The sequence below is a fragment of the Muntiacus reevesi genome, chromosome 1, assembly GCF_963930625.1.
Source record: "Muntiacus reevesi chromosome 1, mMunRee1.1, whole genome shotgun sequence".
Classification (NCBI taxonomy): Eukaryota; Metazoa; Chordata; class Mammalia; order Artiodactyla; family Cervidae; genus Muntiacus; species Muntiacus reevesi.
This window is the reverse complement of record NC_089249.1, coordinates 242,215,734-242,235,605: the sequence shown is the minus strand read 5'-3', so window position 1 is coordinate 242,235,605 and position 19,872 is coordinate 242,215,734.

Sequence of the window (19,872 nt, the reverse complement as noted above, 5' to 3'; positions counted from 1 at the left end):
GGCTCTCATTTGTTATTTGTGAATGGGAGATTCTCATCCCCACTCTGGGTGTCTGGTTGATCCCAACAATAACTTTTATCTTTTAATTTAATTTTATTTTTTTTTATTAGTTGGAGGCTAATTACTTCACAACATTTTAGTGGGTTTTATCATACATTGACATGAATCACCCATAGAGTTACACGTATTCCCCATCCCGATCCCCCCTCCCACCTCCCTCTCCACCCGATTCCTCTGGGTCTTCCCAGCCCACCAGGCCTGAGCACTTGACTCATGTATCCCACCTGGGCTGGTGATCTGTTTCACCATAGATAATATACATGCTGTTCTTTCGAAACATCCCACCCTCACCTTCTCCCACAGAGTTCTTTCTGTACTTCTGTGTCTCTTTTTCTTTTTTGCATATAGGGTTATCGTTACCATCTTTCTAATGTAGGTATGGAGCTAACAATAACTTTTAATGGAGAGTTTTAGACTGCCTGTTCAAACTGCTACTCCCTTTCTCTACAAATGTCCTTCCATTTTTCTCCCAGACAAGAAGCTAGTCTCAAGTGTTTGTGTGTTATCCAAGTGACTTTCTTCACCAGCCAAAGCTGAGCAGGCAGGGTGGACCCCATGTCTCAGCTGGACCAATCACAGTCTCTCTTCCAGAATGTTAGAGCTGTGATTTAGAATCGTGATTTGAGATGACAGCTTCATCTGTGCTGGTGGGTTGCAGCCACCTGGGACCCATGGGGCAACCTTATGTTTTTTGAGTCAACTGAGGAGTCCCCACATCAAATATGCAGAGACAGAGGATGAAGTCGAGGTGCTGAGAAGCGCACGGACCTGGGCCTGGCTTCTTACAAGCATTTCAGACCTTTGTTGTAGGCTTTTTCTTGTAACTAGAAGTGACATTTCTGGCCTCAGGTTTTCTCAGACATTCTTGTACCTTTATAATAATTTTCCTCTTCTTGCCTAAGCTAGCACAGGGTGATTTCTATTCCCTGTAGACTGAATGCCCTTATCAGATTAATACACTGATAGAGGGGCCACCAGGGCTGGAGGAAGTTGCCCTGTCCTGTGGGAGTGATTATGCATAAAAATAGCTGACTGTAATGCCCATTCACCACCACTGGGCTTCCATCTACTGAGTTAGCAGGGATCCCACTGTACCTAAAACTTCCTAATCTAAGGGCCATTTTTTGCTTTGACTTTTTTTTTTTTTTTTTTTTTGGCTGTCTGCAACATTCAGTGACTTAAGCAAACCTTTTTTTCTCTTTCCTGTAATAGCATTTTATTTTGTTTATGCATCTTTACACCTTATCGAGTTATAGATTGATAGAGAATAAAAGGCGCATGTTTAAACTGTACAATTTAATGATTTTGGTACCTGTATTCAGCTGTGAGATCATCACACAATCAAGACAGTGAATGCATCTATTATTCCGTGAAGGTTCCTGGTGCCCCTTTGCAATCACTCTCTCTTCTCCTCCCCCCTGGTTTCCTGACAGCCACAGATCTGTTTTCTGTCCCCATAGGTTAATTTGCAGTTTTTAGAATTTCATATAAACAGAATCATATCATATGTGCTCTGTTCAGAAACCAGTCCTTCAATAAATATTTGAGCACTTTGGCCCTGGGGATACAGCCAAGAACTGGGCAGACATAGCTCTTGCCATCACAGAAGTTTGGTCTAGAGAGTTGAATATTAAATATATAATCACAGTAAGGGCTGTTGTGTGTTTTCATAAGAGGAGAAACAGGAAAGGAGGTATATACCAAGGGATCTAACCTCAGGTCTTATGAGAGATCTGAAAATTTATTTGGAATAAGACCAATTAAAGTCACAGGGGTGGGAGTGGGGTCCAGGCAGAGGGCACAGAGTGGGAAATGTTCAGAGGAAGGAGAAAACCAGGCATATTTAGGGAACAGAAAGAGGGGCAGAATGGTGAACAGCTCCTTCTAGTGGGGGGTGGGTGGGGTGAGCAATAAAAGAGAGTATGGGGAGATTGGCAAATCACTGTTACCTTTAGGCTTAGATTCTCTTTCCTCCTCACTCCTGACCTCATCCAACCTTTCTTGTCTTCTTTGTTCTTTGTCTTCTTTCATTTCTTTGCCAGAATGTTTGCTCCATTATGGTTGAAGCAAAGAAAAAAACTAGAGAAGAAATTGAATTACCTATAGTCACACAGCTAGCTGGAACCAGGGTGTGGTTATAACTCAGTTCTCTGACCTCCAAGATCAATAGTTCTGCACATCCTGGTGGTAGGACAGACCATCAGTTACCCAGGGCTTCTTAGCACCTGACACCATAGCAGACTGCAGAATCACAGTAGAAAATCAAGGATGTGACAAGTGTCAGAGATTCAAGGTTGAAAGAAGTTGTTTCATTGACACATAGACAGCCCCATGCCACTTAACACTTGATTATCTACTGGCAGTAGGTAAACAGTAAAGCCCGTTTATGCCATCCCTTACATTTTTCTTCTATTTAATGAAGTAATTAATGCTATAAAAAGATAAATGTAAGAAAGCATGTTGCATAATTAATAATATATACATATGCATGGCAGGGTGTTTCTTTCTGGCATACATATGCATATGTCATTAATTGAAACTTAATCACTTTGTTTCACTGCCAGGGTATTGGTACATGCCACATTACCTGTATATCAGTTCCCAGCCTGATTCTAGTGTATATTAAGTTGATCCAACAGAGGACCATTAGGGACTAGGGGGGAAAGTGCTGGGCAAGAAAACTGGGGTTCTGACTGCTTTCCAGACTTTGTATGAACTCACTATATGACTTCACTTACTTTCCTCCGGGGCTCAGATCCACCACCTACCAAGTTGGGGTTGGACTATACGGGTCATTTATATACAACAAAGGCAGCACATCTCTTTTTTCAAACAAAACCTAGGTGGGAACGGATATGGAAGACATGAAGTAGAATCTGTAGTTCGGCTTGGAGCAGGACCTTCCTTCCCATGTAAGGCTTTCTTACTCCATGCTCCTTCTGTGCCCTTCAAGGATTCTCCATTAACTTGCAAAATACCTGGCTAGATCGTTGAAAAGGTCCCTTGCAGCACTTCTCATTCTTTCAGGAATATCTCCATGTAATATGGGGGGGGGGGGGTGCGGAACTGGATGAATAGAGTGAGTTTCACTTGGGCTCTGTTCCCTGTGAGCACTATGACCTCACATCAGTCTTTTCTCAGTTTGCTTGTCTTTCTTCCTGTCTTTCAAGAAAGAAAAGCATCTTGTCCCCTCTGATCATATAGAGATATCAATCTAGACAATGTAAATCACAGTGCTCAATGTCAAGTGAACAATGAGAAGACAAAAACAGTCTTTCACTAAGGGTTAAGGGTTGAATCCAATCCTCTGCCACTTACTCTGTGACCATGAGTAAGTTACTTAAGCTTTCTTTTTTTTTGTTTTTTTGTTACTTAAGCTTTCTGTGCGGTGGTTTCCTCATCTGTAAAATGGGCATCAATCATAATATCATCCATGCATAAATGATTGGGCTTCTGTATCTATTACACTTAAGAGCAGTGTCTATGTGCAATAAACTTTCACCACTGTTATTTTTTTTTTGTAATTATTTTTATTATCAACATTGGTGGAAAGCATGAGGAGGCCTGAATTTTATCTTGAATTTGGTGGCACTAGTGGTTAAAAAACCCGCCTGCCAATGCAGGTTAAATGTAAGAGACACCAGTTCGATCCCTGGGTTGGGAAGATACCCTGGAGGAGGGCATGGCAACCCACTCCAGTGTTCTTGCTTGGAGAATGCTCATGGACAGAGGCGCCTGGCGGGCTGCAGTCCATGGGGTCACACAGAATTGGACATGACTGAAGTGACAGCACAGCCCAGCACTGCTCCCTAAAATTGAATCCTAAGACAGTGGTCCCCAACCATTATGGCATCAAGTGCCAGTTTCACAGAAGACAGTTTTTCCATGGACCAGGGGCGGGGTGGGAGGATGGTAATGCCAGCGATGGGTAGTGGATGTCAATCAGATGAAGCTTTGTGTGCTTGTCCACCCACTGCTCACCTCCTGCTGTGTGGTCTGGTTTCTAATAGACCACGGACAGCTCCCCGTCCATGGCCCTGGGGCTGGGGGCCCCTGACCTAAGCAAACAAAGAGGCCCACCTCAGAGAATTCCACCAGTCACATGAGAGAAGAGATAAAATGAGACATGGATGCTAAGATGCTTTGAGAAAATAGTGCATCTTTACAAATAGTCAGTTTAACTATGCCTTCTGAAAAACAAGGTTAAATGAAGCAACAGTATTCAAAAATGATCCTGAGGGTTAAATGGAGAAGAGAACAGATTTAACAGGACATTCAAATTCCCTATCACAGTTTTGGTTGAAACATGAAGAAAATAGGTGCTACATTTTGAAGTACGTCTTGTACAGGATTTGCAAAAAAGGAGATGGCAGATAAATCATTTACCACCCGAGTTAACCACCCACCTCAGCCTGTAAAGGCAGAGAGGCTGAGGAACAGAGAACAGAGAGACTGAGAGAGGTTTTGGAGGAAAATGTTCATGTTCTGTGAGCTTGTCTGGCATGGGGGAGGCGTGGGCAGCTGCCCGTCCCTCACCTGAAGCCTGGGTAGAGGGGCTTTAAGACAAGACTGTTCAGAAAGAATCTTTGTCTTTCTTCGAGGGTGACAGATGGAGGGATGGGGTGTTGGGGACCATGGAGGCAGACTGGGTATCATCCCTGAGAAGCTGACTGGCGGAGCAAAAGAGAGGACACAGGGGGGGAGCTCAGTGCTCCCGAAGAGAGATTCTCAGGGCAGAAGCCCCCTGAACAGTCCCAGTGGGACAGATGTGCGCCATGGGTGATAGACACTGGAACGGATCACCTTAGGCACCTCCTAGGGGACCTCCTGCAGCAGTGAGAAGGGCTTACCCCAAAGAGGGTGGAGGTGTACTGCCTGGTTCCGAGGGATTAGCAAGGAGCTATAAGTAATGAGGCAAAACAGAACATTAGCTCTCTTCACGGGAACTGTAGATGCCAGATGTGCATTAATAAAAACTCTCTGAACATCTCTCTCCAAAGAAAACAGTCAGCTGTGACCATCTCCCAGGCCCAGGGGGTGCAATGCTAGCTCAGGTAGCATCCATTCAGTCAGAACTTCCCTCCTGCTCACTCCACCCTTTACTCTCAACCAGAAAGAGTCAGAAATCTTGGTTAGCAAAACAGAGTTAGGATTGAAGCACAAGGTGGGGAAAGAGATTAGAAACCATCCATGATCTGTGTCCCTGTCCACCATTTACAACCTTATACTTATATAGTGTATAAATTGGATAGGGGAAGACACTTTGCTTTGAAATTTTGACTGTTACATGGGACTAGATATTTCAGTCTCTGGATGAAGACTGTGCATATTACCTGTGAAAAGTATGAGACCATTTTGGGCATGAGTAGCTGGTCCCCCTGTTTAAAGGGACAGAGTGAAACAAAAATATAGCTGCTTGATGATAATATCTCTCAGGCAATGATTTTCAAATTAATGGCTACTAGGTGCTAAATTTAAACTACATGTTATGAAAGGCAGATCTCCTTTTGCCCAAAGGGATAGAAAAATTTATTGTTGTTTTAATCTGAGAAAGAATGGAAACAAAATCAGTTTCAGCCCTTAAGCTGTGTAAATCATAGGCTGCTACCAAGATGTCAAGGACTGAGAATTAAGTTGTGAACTCAGGGTGATTCTGGAATAGGGCTGGTATATAAGTTAAAGAGTTACCTTCCCAAATTATGTGATTTTAGAGAGATTGGAGGGTTCCCTTAAAGCCCCTGTCCTCTGCTTAAAAGTATATTCTTAACATTGTGTTTGATGCTTACAGCTGTTCCTTTTGTTTTAAACTTTTGGTGTCTGAGACAATTAACTTCCCTACAGGTGAGTCATGCTTTGCTATCCTCAGTCATTTATGCCCCAGGCTAGATGGTTATGAAGCATTTCTGAATTCAGGCTTTCATGGAAGAGAAAGAAAGTCGGATGGCCCCTGTGACTTTGAGGGAAGTCAAAGAATGTTCGTAAAGGAGAAAACACTACAAGGTCTACAAGAAGATTGGGCAACCTTCACCTGACTCGGATAAACTGCCTCCAGAAGTTTGCTGTCATTCATTCCCTTTACTCTTCTTTGATTTTCTTTAAGCCATGGTAGAGTGAAGAAGTTGAACTTGTATCATAGCATCAGAATATCAGAAGCGAACCCAAGATCATCTAGATGTGGGAAGGTAATCACATTTCATCTCGCATGTGTTAATTCCCAAAGTGGTCCTGACAGCCTGGCCCATGGATGGAGGCCCCTAAGGCCCTCTTCTCATTGAGGATATCATGAGGAGGTCTAGGAGTGACAGGAAGTGAGGGGCGCACACACTGTTTCTCTTTCCTGGCCTGGATCTCCACAATCTGTGACCGTGGAGTCTTTCACTGTTACCAAACTAGTCCCATTTCTCGCCACTTACAAACCAAAACTCATAAATGTCAATAGAAAGGAAAGTTGCTGTTAATCAGAATCAGGGTCACAAAGCTGTCTTTTTTTAAATGACTAACCCTAACTGAGTGAGGTGAACCGAAGGAATGAGGATGAGGGAGGGCTTCACATAGGAAATAACACTGTAACATGGGCTTTGATGGGTGAATAGGAGTTCTTAAAGAAAAGAATTCACAAGGAAAGCAACAGGCTTTGAAGTCAGAATGAGATGGGTTGAAATTGTGACTCAGTTGCCAGCTGTATTGCAGCCATGAAATTAAAAGATGCTTACTCCTTGGAAGGAAAGTTATGACCAACCTAGACAGCATATTAAAAGCAGAGACATTACTTTGCCAACAAAGGTCCGTCTGGTCAAGGCTATGGTTTTTCCAGTAGTCATGTATGGATGTGAGAGTTGGACTGTAAAGAATGCTGAGCACTGAAAAATTGATGCTTTTGAGCTATGGTGTTGGAGAAGACTCTTGAGAGTCCCTTGGACTGCAAGGAGATCCAACCAGTTCATCCTAAAGGAGATCCGCCCTGGGTGTTCATTGGAAGGACTGATGCTGAAGGTGAAACTCTGATACTTTGGCCACCTCATGCAAAGAGCTGACTCGTTGGAAAAGACTCTGGTGCTGGGAGGAATTGGGGGCAGGAGGAGAAGGGGATGACAGAGGATGAGATGGTTGGATGGCATCACGGACTCGATGGACATGAGTTTGAGCAAGCTTCAGGAGTTGGTGATGGACAGGGAAGCCTGGCGTGCTGCTGTCCAAGGGGTCACAAAGAGTCAGACATGACTGAGTGACTGAAGTGAACTGAACTGCCAGTTGTATGAGCATAAGTAAATCACTCTTTTCTCTGTGTGTTTCCTTAGCTATAAATTAGGAACGATAAAACACAGTAAATGCTCCACAGTTATTGTGAAGGTTGGTGACAGTGCCTGTAAGTTGCTTGGCAGACTACAGGTGCTCAATAAATTTGCAGAAATTCTTCTTTGTGGGCATCTGTGCTGAGAAGTCTGAGGCCTGGATGGGTCTGCCATGTTTGGAGCAGAGAGCAAAATTCTGCAGGCTCCCTCATGTTCAAGGGGTCAAGCTCTTTCCTGTTTCTTGCCCCAGCCTGGTCTAGTTCACTGCAACGATTGACATGTCATTAGTTGAGAATGACTAATTACAAATGGAGGCGTCTGAGTCCTAGCCAGGCTCAGTCTGGAGAGAGCAGGCCAGGAGGTAGAGGGTTTGGGGGGAAATTGCCTGAGATTGCTGGGCAATTGCCGGAATATCAGCAGTCTGGGGCATGGGGGACTCAGGGTCCTCCATAAACTGCCTCTGAAGGCTCTGCTCAGCCAGAATCTGCCTGCCAATGTACAAGACATGGGTTTGAGCCCTGCAGGAAGACCCCATATGTTGTAGGGCAGCCAAACCCATGTGCCACAATTATTGAGCCTGTGCTCTGGAAACTGAGAGATGCGACTATTGAAGCCCAAGTGCCGTAGAACCTGTGCTCCACAACAAGAGAAGCCACCACAGTGAAAAGCATGTGTATCATGATGAAGAGTGCCCCCACTCACCACAACTAGAGAAAAGTCTGCACAGCAATGAAGACCCAGTACAACCAAAAATAAATAAAAGGAAGAAGGGAAGTCATCTCAGTTAATCGCTGAGCTAGAGGGTCAGAGGCATCTGCATCCCCTACAGTGTAGAGGCTCATAGACTTCTTGTGATCTTTCTCGGGATGTTATCTTGTTCACACAGGTTGGCCACACAGTTTGTTCAGGAGATGACTGGAGGGGAAGCTAGGGAAGAGATCTGGTGATCTGTTAATTACTTCTTTTTCATTCCTACTTCTTTGATCTATGAAAAACACCTACAAATTAGGCAAGGTATCGTGTGATTAAAAGATCTGAAAGGTGTGCTGGGGCTGGAGAGGAGCAGAGCATGGGGGTGCCTGGTTAAAAGTTAGTTACCACATAGTTCTGTGCTGAAGTCACAAGGGGCTTCTTGCTGGGGGTGGTTTCCTGCAAGGCGCTGCTCACACCCTCTGCCTGCCTCTTCCCTCACCCAGGCCATCTGGCATCCTATGTCCTTCTCTTTAAAATGGAGATAGTAGCACTCATGCCATAGAGTAATTGTGAGGTGTGAGTGAGTTAATGTGCATAAAATGTTGACCTACATCCAGCTTATATTAATGTAAGTGCTGAGAAGATGGTGATTATCAAGTATATAGCTTTCCAAGATGAGACTTATTCCCATATTTCAGGTCATTTTAAGGTGTTAAAAAAGGATTCCAACTGAGAAACACACCACCCCACGGCTGTAAATGGCCAAGTTAAGGTTCAAATCTAGATTTTTTCTGACTTCAAAGCCTGTGATTTTTCTACAGAACCATTCTAGGAACTCAGATTTTATTCTTTGAGTTGGTCTTGGAACTAGCACCCTGTCATTTTCCTGTCATCTCATGGATGATGTGTGCCTGTACTTCAGAGGCTTGCATGGTTCTGGAGCTTTTATTACTATTGATAACCTCCACCCATAAGAATGCTCTGAGGATTGACCAGTGGCCTGAACTGGGAGTTGATGTGTGTCCTCATAACCTCAGATACCCAGCTTCTGCAAATGGACCTGTCCTCCCCATAGCAGTGCCAGGGAGTAAATCTAGTCTACTCATTCAGTAATTGTTTATAGAGTCCTAGCTATGTGCTGTGAATTTTATTTAGCAAACAACAGTGAACAAACAGTTATAGCCTGTACCCTAGTGGAGTTTCATAGTGACCCAGATGGTAAAGAATCAGCCTGCAATGCAGGAGACCTGGGTTCGATCCCTGGGTCGGGAAGATCACCTGGAGAAGGAAGTGGCTACCCATGTCAGTGTTCTAGCCTGGAGAATTCCATGGACAGAGGAACCTGGCGGACTACAGTCCATGGGGTCACAAAGAGTTGGACGTGAGTGGAGCTTATAATTGAATGGGAAAGCAGGCACTGGAAAAAGTCACACAAATATATAATTGTCCTCTCATGTCTTATGTTTTCACTTTCCCTGGTTTCAGTTACTTGTGGTCAACTGTGGTCCAAAAATATTAAATAGAATTCCAGAAATAATCTAGAAGTTGTAAATATCCTGCCATTCTGAGTATTGTGATTAAGTCTTGAGTCACTGTACTTCGTCCTGTCTTGGATGTGAATAATCCCTTTGTCCAGTGCAACCTGCCTGTGAGTTGCTTAGTAGCTGACTCCATTCTCAGATCTACTGTCCTGGTATCTCAGTGCTTATGTCCAGGTCACCCTTGTTTTCCTTAATGATGGGTCCAAAGTGCAAGAACAGTGACGCTAGCAATTTGGATATGCCAAAGAGAAGCTGTAAGTGCTTTCTTTAAGTGAAAAAGTAATGGTTCTTGACTTAATAAGAAATGAAAAAAAGGATATACTGAAGGTGTTAAGATCTACAGTAAAATGAATCTTCTATTGTGAAATTATAAAGAAGGAAAAAGAAATCCATGCTACTTTTCATGTTGCACCTCAAACTGCAAAATTCCAGGCACAGTATGTGATATGTGTTTAGTTAAGATGGAAAAAGCATTAAATGTGTACTATAAGATATTTTGAGAGAGAGAGCAAAAGAGAGATCACATTCACATAACTTTTTTATAGAATATATTGTTATAATTGTTCTGGTTTATTGAGATTATTGTTGTTAATCTCTTACTGTGTCTAATTTATAAATTAAACTTTATCACTGTGTGCCTTTGTGCTCAGTCATGTCTGACTTTTTGTGACCCCATGAGCTGTAGCATGTCCCATTGTGTCCTTGGGATTCTTCAGGCAAGAGTACTGGAGTTGGTTGTCATTCCCTCCTCCAGGGGATCTTCCTAAACCAAGGATGGAACCCAGGTCTCCTACACTGCAGGCACATTCTTTACCATCTGAGTCACTCAGGAACTGAAAACTTTATCACTGGTGTGTACAATAATTAGGAAAAACACAGTGCATATAGGATTTGACACATTCCACGCTTTCTGGCAGCCAATGGGGGTCTTGGAATGTATCCCCCATTCATAAGGAGGGACTCCTGTAGTTATGATCTGTGATAATTGACATGAAGAAGTACAGGTATAACCATGAAACTTGACCTAATTTGGGGAGTCAAGTTTTGAACCATTCTTAAACCCCATCTCTTTATTGATATCTTGGAGATGAGAAGAGTACTCACCTCATGCCAGTATTGCAAGGATTAAGTGATAGGATTAGTATAAGGCACTAACCACAGGGCATGGCCCAAAGAATAATGAGAATCCAGAAATTAGTGATGACTGCTCTTATGATCATCATTCGTATGATCATCATACTATGAAACAGACATCTGTCTTGAGATCTGAAGGAGATGGGGACATTCATCAGAAATCTCTCATTTCTATCCTGTCTCCCTTTCCCGCTCCTGCCATAGCCAATTGGGCCATGCACTGCTAAATCTCAGAACTATACAAAATAAGATATGTTACAGTCCATTCTGAAGAGTCAAGTGAGGTGACTTTTCCAAGGTCAGTAGGAAGATCATGACTGAGAGTGAAACCTGTCTGCTAATCCCCCACTAAAGCTCTTTCAACGTCTTCATTTCAAGGTGATAACTAAGTCAAAAACAAATTTCCCAAAATTGACAACATAGCCCAGAAGCAACAATCTAGACTCCAAATATGTGACAAGGCTTTAGGAATTTCTATCTTTTGATATTTTTTTTTCTTTCTGTTACAGCACCAAAGGTTCCAGTGGCCTGGACTGTAACTAGCAACTCCTGGTGTCTCTGGTTCCATCAGTTGCTTGAACCCAAAAGTCCCTCTTCCCTGAATGTCCCCACTCCACCCCCAGGAGTCGTACCGAGAAAGTCAGTGCCAGGTGGAGAAGATTGGGCTGTGCAGATCTAAAATACCATTTGATGCTTGTTTTCAATTTCTAGCATCCAAACCAAACAGAGCAGAAAACAAACGTGAAATGAGAAAGATAAAAGGATGCAGATTAAAAAGAGGGGGCCGGGCAGGGAGGAGCTAGAAGCGGTAGCAATTGCCACAATTGAAAATGCCTGGTAAAGATAACATCTGCACGGTGGCAGCCGTGTTTCCCAGATTCCTTTGCAAATCCAGCAGATAAACAGGCATGTGGGCCTTGTCTGAAGTGACTGATCACAGACGTTCTAATAATCAAAGGAATCTAAACTCTCAATGAGACGCCTTTATTCAAGGAGAAGAGATACCAGTTTTTATTCCTTGCAGCAGCTTGCGATCCATTTCTCCTCTATCATCACTCTACTTAAAGAAGACACACACAAGCCATCTCACTACTGCACTGCGCAATGTGAAGGCCCCTTGCTGCTCCCTGGGCTCCCAGGAATGAAAACCCATGACCTACCTTGTGTCAAGTTTTGCTGATGTTCCATAGATCCTCAAGGGGCTTTGTGCCTTTAAACAGAGTCAAGTTGGCATTGTCAGTAGATTCTTTACTATTTGTTCATAGTTTTTTTACTTCCTCATTGACTCACTCGTTCATTCACTCATAGAGCTATTGAGCATCTACTTCTGCCAGGCTCAGTTCTAAGCACAGGGGCATGTAGAAGAACATAAGAGGCAAAGTCATCACCTTGCTACCCCGCCATGGAGCTTACGTTTTAGTCAGTTTGGACTGTGCACCTGCCTTACATTTATTAACTATGTTTTATCTGTTAGGATTTATGCCTGGTTCTAGGAAAGCTAAAATGAATGAGAACAAAGATCACCCCCCACCCAATGTAGCTATACTAGGACTCAAGCAGATAGCTGTATTATTAAATGGCAGGGACAGCATGAGAGACAGGTTCAAGCAATGGTAACTTACTAGCAATATGAGAGGAAATGTCTTTAAAAAAATAAAGTTGCTCGTAAGGACTTGAATTCCTCTTTCTGTTTCAGTTATTTGTACAGTAAATAGTTGAATACCTCAAAATGCTTGGATGAGTACCTGTCACACATAAGCCCTAGATAAACTGTCATCCATGGTTTTTTTTTTTTTTTTTTTTTTTAGCTAGGCATAGTATTAGGCACATAGTAAAATAAGGAATCTGAAACCTAGAGGCAGTTACACCTATGAGGAAAACAAGAGGAGGGAAATGAAGGAATTTTTCCAACTGGAAGCAGAATGCGAATCTCCAGACACCTAGTCTGGTTTCTTTCCAACACGATGTTGTTGCACACACTACGAGCTGCTCAGTGGAACTCGCTGCATGGGGCTCTATTTTTAAAAATGAATAATGAGTTTTTAACACGCTCTTTGTAGACAGGCCCAGGGAGCAAATGTGACTGAATTCATCCTTTCTCAGCTGTATCAGACCTAGAAAATTCTCCTGGAGTAATGCTCAAGGAGAGAGAGCTTGGGGTTCTGTCACCATCTGTTAAGTAAATATCACCGATGGTCTTTATTTAGCAATCTCTCTTCCCAAGACCTCCATGCTCGAGTTTAGAGGAAGAGAATACAGGACACAGGGCAGGTGGCTAACCTCAAGTCAGGGGGGATGACCTCGAGAATAAAACCAAGGCCAGCCACATTCTCTGACACAACCGCAAAAGTTGTGCTGATAACACTGCAGCTGGGGTCTGGAAAAACCTTGGAGAACACAATCACTCAATCCTTGCAGCAGAGATATACAGTTTGGATATTTGAATCCAGGCACATCTTGCCTGTGGGTGACGTTTCCAAAGGCAAATATTGTTGAGCGAGTCATTCCATCATGCTGAACCGTGGGTGGCAGCAGGTCAAGGGGACTGGGAACAGAGCCAGTGCTGGGAGATACAGCACAGATGAGGCATGGGGTGTCGGGGGAGTGAGGGGGTCAGAAGCCAGGCAGTCAAGTCACAGATGCTACAGGGTGAAGCTGTGTAGGAGGGTCAGAGCTGGTGTGAACAGGAGCCCCCAGGAAGTGAAGTCTGCAAAGTTTGGGGGTTTAACCATCAGATTGGAAATGGAGCCAAACCAGGCATAAGCCACACATTGCCAGCAGCAAGAAAAGATCCGAGGCACAGAGACTGTTGCTGACCCAGCCTCCTCTGTTTCCTTCCATCCCATCAGAGCCACTTGAGAACTGGCCTAACCCATTGCCCCAGGATGGTACGTTTCAGCCATCGCTTGTTTTGGTCCCTGTGTGGGACTAGGGAACAGACAGAGCTCTGGCTGCGGCATACTTATGATGCTCAGCCTCAATGAAAAAGTCAGCAAGGAGAGAGCTCTTTGTAAGAAGTGGAAAGGGAGCATTTGTCCATTCATTCAAATATTTATTCACCACTTTCTGTGGACCAAACACTGTGCTAAGTACTGGAGGTAAAACTGACAGACAAGAGCAGCCATGGCCTGTGCCCGCAAGTACAGACTTGTGGGGGAGAAGAGACATTAACCAAAGATTTGTAAATTGAGAGAGAGAGACGGCCAGAGACACCACTGTGATGTGTGCTTCAAGGGGGAAGTAGCCAGTGCTGACAGAGGGATGTGAATCGGTGAGTGTGGTCAGGGAAGGCCTCCTGGGGGAAGTGACAACTCAAGTTTGTTTGCTGGGGAAGGAGGAGCTTCCAATTATTCTGCTAATGGACTTTAGCAGGAGGGAGCAATATAAGAGTACCTAGTTTATTTCAAAATTAAGTTTTATGCTTAGCGAATTCATTCATAAGGCAGCCCACTGTGTGTTAGATGCTGGGCAGACTCCCAGTTTAGAAGCTACAGGCCCTGTCCTGGAGAAGGTCCATGGAAAAAGGCCCAAACCCACCCAAGGTATTTAGTGAATTCCTCCTCTGGGCTGGATGCTTTCCCTTTGGTATATAACCCTAAGAGGTAGCTACTGTTATTCCCATTTTACAGCTGGGGAAGCTGAGGTTGAGACAGGTAACTTACAGGGTCATAGAGCCAAACCTGCTTGCTACATCTCTACTGATTGACAAGCCACAATCTTTTCATATAACACAATGCCTCTAATTACCGCCCTATGTGAGAACTTACTGGAAGGATGTGGGATGTCAGCCTCCTTTCCCCTCTTCAGCAAGGGTTCTGTTTAGACTTGGACTGGGGATCAGCCATGGGTTGTGTGTGAGCAACCATAAATACATGCAGTTTAAAATTGTCACTAAAAGTAGTACATGCACAAACAAGCAAGGGCGGATCATCTTTAAATGACCCGGATATAAAAAGGCATCCTAAACCATAAGGAACATAATTTTAATCTTAACTTTGTTGGTTCTGACTACCTTTTAGGATCTTAAAAATGTGCAGGTCATCATAATAAGCATCAATTATCACAGTATGATAACTGGCTTGATGCGCTACTTACTGGAATTTTCCAAGTCATAAAAATGCCAATATTTTAAACCCACCGAGGTCTTTAATTATCACTTTAATTAATTTAAGGGCTTGCCAAACTGTATTCCATAAGCAACTGACTTCTACAAAAAATCAAGATGTGGAATCAGATGGGTAAAATATATTTGGTCAAAAAAACTTGAGAAGCATTTCATTTTAGTTTATTTTTCATTTAATTTCTATTTTATATTGGGGTATAGTTGATTTATAGTGTTGTGTTATTTTCAGGTGTACACAAAGTGGTTCAGTTATTTATATATATCTATTCTTTTTCAGATTATTTTCCCATATAGGTCATCACAGAATATTGAGTTGAGTTCCCTGTGCTATACAGTAGGTCCTTGTTGGTTATGTCAATGGACATGAGTTTGAGCAGACTCCAGGAGATAGTGAAGGACCGGGAAGCCTGGCGAGCTGCAGTCCATGGGGTCACAAAGAGTTGGACAGGACTTAGCTACTGAATAACAGCAAGTGTGTATCTGTTAATCCCAAACTCCTAAGCTGCCCCTCCCCTCATCTGTCCCCTTTGGTAGCCATAAGTTTGATTTTGAAGTCTGTGAGTGTGTTTCTGTTTTGTAAATTAGTTCATTTGCATCATCTTTTTAGATTCGTATATCACATGTAAGTGATATACCATATATCTTTCTCTGTTCAACTTACTTAGTACGATAATATCTAGGTCCATCTCATTTTATTTTATCAGGGAAGCCCATTTAGCTATGGGATGGAACATACTCTCCTTTCCTGGAACACAGATTTTATAACAGGGGTTATTCCAAGCTACTTGTTTCATGCACAGGCATATAGGCAGAGAGACTAGTTCTCCTTCTACCCAAGATTATTGCCAATTTTTGGCACAGCTAGGACCAAAATCTGAGAACTCAGCAGGAGTTTTAGGCGTTGTCCTGACAGTTTTACATGTCCTTACCTGGACTGACAGAGTTTCCCAGGTGGGGTTGGTGGTAAAGAATCTACCTGCTAATGCAAGAGACATAAGAGATACAGGTTCCATCCCTGGGTTGGGAAGATCCCCTGGAGGAGGGCATAGCAACCCACTCCAATATTCTTGCTTGGAAAATCCCATGAACAGAGGAGCCTGGCAGGTGAGAGTCCATGGGGTCACAAAGAATCAGACACAACTAAAGCGACTTAGCACATAGTACCTGAACTGACAAATTATACTTTTGAGCATATTTGGGGGACAAACACATATCATGTTTAAATTCAGGTTTTCTTTTCATCTTCACTTCTTTTTTACTCTTCTTTCTAGGGTCAGAAATGAAAATGATAAAGCTTCATAAGTGAGTTCTCCTAGGTTAAAAAAAAAAAGAAGAAAGGGGAGAAAGAGGTCTGATTTTAAGATTATTCAAAAATATAAGTAATTTGCTAGTATTGCCTGAGTTTTCCAGGGCATAAAAGCTCCCTGGGGCTTGTGTCTCCTGTCTTTTTGGTTCTGGTGACTGTCCATGGGTGTCAGGGGCAGAGCATGGATGATAAACCATCAGAATCCCTGGTGATTTACATAGGAACCCATTCTTTCTCTAGCTTAGCTACCATGGTACTTTTTGCTCCAGATGCTGTGATTATGAAATGTCACCGTGGAAACAGTTCAATATTCTCTTCAAAATATAAAAGCAACTGAAATGAAAAACTACCCAGAATCTCAAGCTGTCCTCAAGTCCAAGCTTTCCATAGAAGCAAGCAGATTGATTTTGTGTAGGGTGATGCACATGCTTCTCCCCTAAAAATAATCTCTTCTCCCCTGCCTGATAAGATGTCCAAAGTTCCACCACGAGGGAGGCATGAGGCCCTTATAAGAAGGACAAATATTAGCAAAAGACTTAGTGGGGACTGTTTGATAGTCAAGGGACAATGCAGATGTAAAGAAAAAGAAGAATTAGAGCTGGTGTGTCTGGAAATTTGCCCAATATCACCTCCATACTCACCACATGTTAGCAGCTTTCTACTTACAATGGAGTATTTTATCAGACTAAAAAATGAGCAATCAGAGCAATATGTTTGATGAACTCGCATACAGGAATTTCACTTACCGAATTGAATTACTATGTTTATGTGCTGTGCCAGAAAGATTAAATGACATGCAACAGGAGATTTAAATGCAAATGTGACTCTCCACTTCACTCTGGGCAGGTCCAGGGGTCAGTGTGAGCTGGGAGAGATTCACCTGGTGCTGCAGGGGCGGGGCTCAGGAGGCCCCCAGTGCTTTCACAGTGGGAATAGCTTGATACAGTGTGACCCTCATGGGTAAAACACACATATTTTCATTTAGTATGGGAAAAGGCAGGTGAGAAAATGCCCTTTCTTGAGAACTAAATTAAAAGATTTTTAAGGGTAATTCGAACAGTTCAACATTTTCTTTTAACACACTGATTATATGCTTAGACCCATATATGATCTGACCAGTGAATCAGCCATCATTTTTTTATATATAGCCTGGTGTCCTGAGTGGTTATTTGTCATACAGCTGATGACTTGAAGGATCAAGTTTCAAAGAGATTCTACCTCTAAGAGTCAATCCTAATCTTCTGTAATACAGTGATGTTGAGGGGACACACATCAAGGATAGTGGAGATTTTCCTGTATGTACCAAATACCCATTCCTCTTTCCTCCTTAGCAAGCAAAACATCCCTATGTTGTAGGGGATGGCAATTTGCCCAGCTATAAGTGGTATTTCCTAGCCTCCCTCACGATAGACTTATATGTGGAAGTCATTGGTTAGGACTTGAAAGGAATTGAACTTTCCTAGGAACAATGCCCTCTTGCTCTTTTTTGCTTCCTTCTTCTAGCTGCCTGGAATATTCATTTAATGACTGGAGCTACAGCAGCCATTAAGTATCATGAGGCAGCCTAGATGAGAGTAGCCATTCAATGAAGTTGGTAAAACAGAGAGGAGAGAGACCATGAGTTGCTGATGACTGGATGTCTGTTTCTCTATGTCTTTTCCATCAGACAAAAGTCCACTCATGATTTATTTAAGGCAGTGTTATTTTGGATACCTGTCACTATTCATCAGAAAGAATTCCTAAATGATCTACTACAGTTTTTGCAAATACTTCTACCATGTATCATTGAATAATCCTTGAAGATTAATTCAATTTTAGAAATGGAAGAGACTCTAACTATTTTATTCTTTGGTCCAACTGTTTTATTCTTTAGAATAATAAATGCCAGTTGTTTTTTAAAAAAAATATCAAGTGTATAGGATATATCAAGTTCAGGGAAACTGAAATAAAGAGAGGTGGTTCTTTCCTACAAAGAACTCACCATATAGCTGAGGAGTTCAGTAAAAATGATAATTAAAAAAAATCCTAAAATTCAGCTGGATAAGAACTATAATGGAAGATTATACTAAGGATGTTTTGGAAATATAGAAGCAGATTATCTGATTCACCTTTGGAAGGGCAGGTGACCTCAGGAAATTATTTTAAAGAAATGAGCCCAAGGACTAAGGTTCCAAGGAGGAGTAGAAAGTTAAATAGAAGGAACCAACTAGCCAGTGCCACATAACAAGTTTAACAGGTCAAGGCCTCAACCCTAGGGTCTTAAATCCTACTGCTTTGTTCTTGCTACTGCATCAATTACTAAAAATATTCCTTTATAACCATGCCTTAACTTTATCCATTTTATTGAGCCAGGAGATGACCCCTCACACCTATAGTGAATAGTCACACTGGTGAGCAATCGAGGCTTCAGGAAAATTTAGGGAAAATATTAATGACACAAATATCTAAAAATATAAAATTAGCTAAAATTTTATTTTAAGAAGGGTCCATGTTGTTAGAAAAAGGGTGATCATTCAGAAACACAGAAGGAAGAAAGAAATGCCTGAATTCCCATCATCCCAGAAAGCCTGGTTTAAAATAATAAAATCCCTTAACATACTACTTTAATGTATACCCATAATAATTGGACACCAAGCAGAAAAGTTCAGCTTCAATTTTATTTGTTTATAAATGAGATCAAGGGCAATGTCTTAAAACTAGGCAGGCTAGATAAAAAGCCAGGTTCAGGTAGACAAATAGACAGACAATGCATTAGTATTCCCCTGAAAATGATACCCTTCAAACATCTAAGAGCTGCGTGGGGAGGCTGAACAACAAGAGGAAGGCAAGGTAAGAGGAGGGCTGGTGGTGGCAGTGCTTCGCTTGGAGCCGAATCCAGCCTCTGTACGCTGACATAGAATTAAATCTCAGAGACAGAGTTTTGGATAAAATAGAAAAGAATATAGCTTCATTGCAGTGCCAGGCAAAGGGAGCCAAGCAGGTGCATGCCCTCAAGGTTATGCGTTTCAACCCGGGGCTGTGGAGGCAAGTTTGGTGAGGAGTTTTATAGTAAGGGTTCAAGGGCGGCATTGCTGATTAGAATCAGGGGGTGTGCGAATCTGGCCTCAGGTGGTCTCCTTACAAGATTCTGTGGTTCTCAGGTTCTCAACCTATGACCTTCTCTCTGGAGTGAAGGATGCTTTATCAAGTGGGTAACAACTTCCATTTTTGAGGGTTTCAGTTCTTCAGAAGAGCTAATAAATATTGTTATGTGTATCCCTTGAGACAGAACCAAGACCCTTTCCCAAGGCTGTGCACTGTGTATTATTTCCTCTGACACTTCCTCCTTTATCTCTGCATCCCCTCCCTTCCCTCAATGGCAACTGTCTGAACCTGCTGTTTGAAATTTAGGGAAGGTCGTGGAGTCATAGAAAGGCTTCCACGCCCAGGAGCCCCACAGGGTCCTGCTTGGTTTCAAGTCTCCTTCTATTGTCTGGGAAAATTCAACTCTGGTCCCAAGTAGCATATGATACTCAATCTTGCTCTACAGAAAGAAGTATCTGATAGGATGCTTGTGGCTACAGGTAATGGAAACTACGTTTCACATTGGCTTAATGGTGAGGGCATTTATTACTTCACCTGAAAAGATATTCTGAGGAGGGCAGGGTCAGAACTGGTTCATTCAGTATAATCTAACACCCAAGTTCTTTTCCTTTTTCTATCCTCATTGTTGTCCTCAGGCTG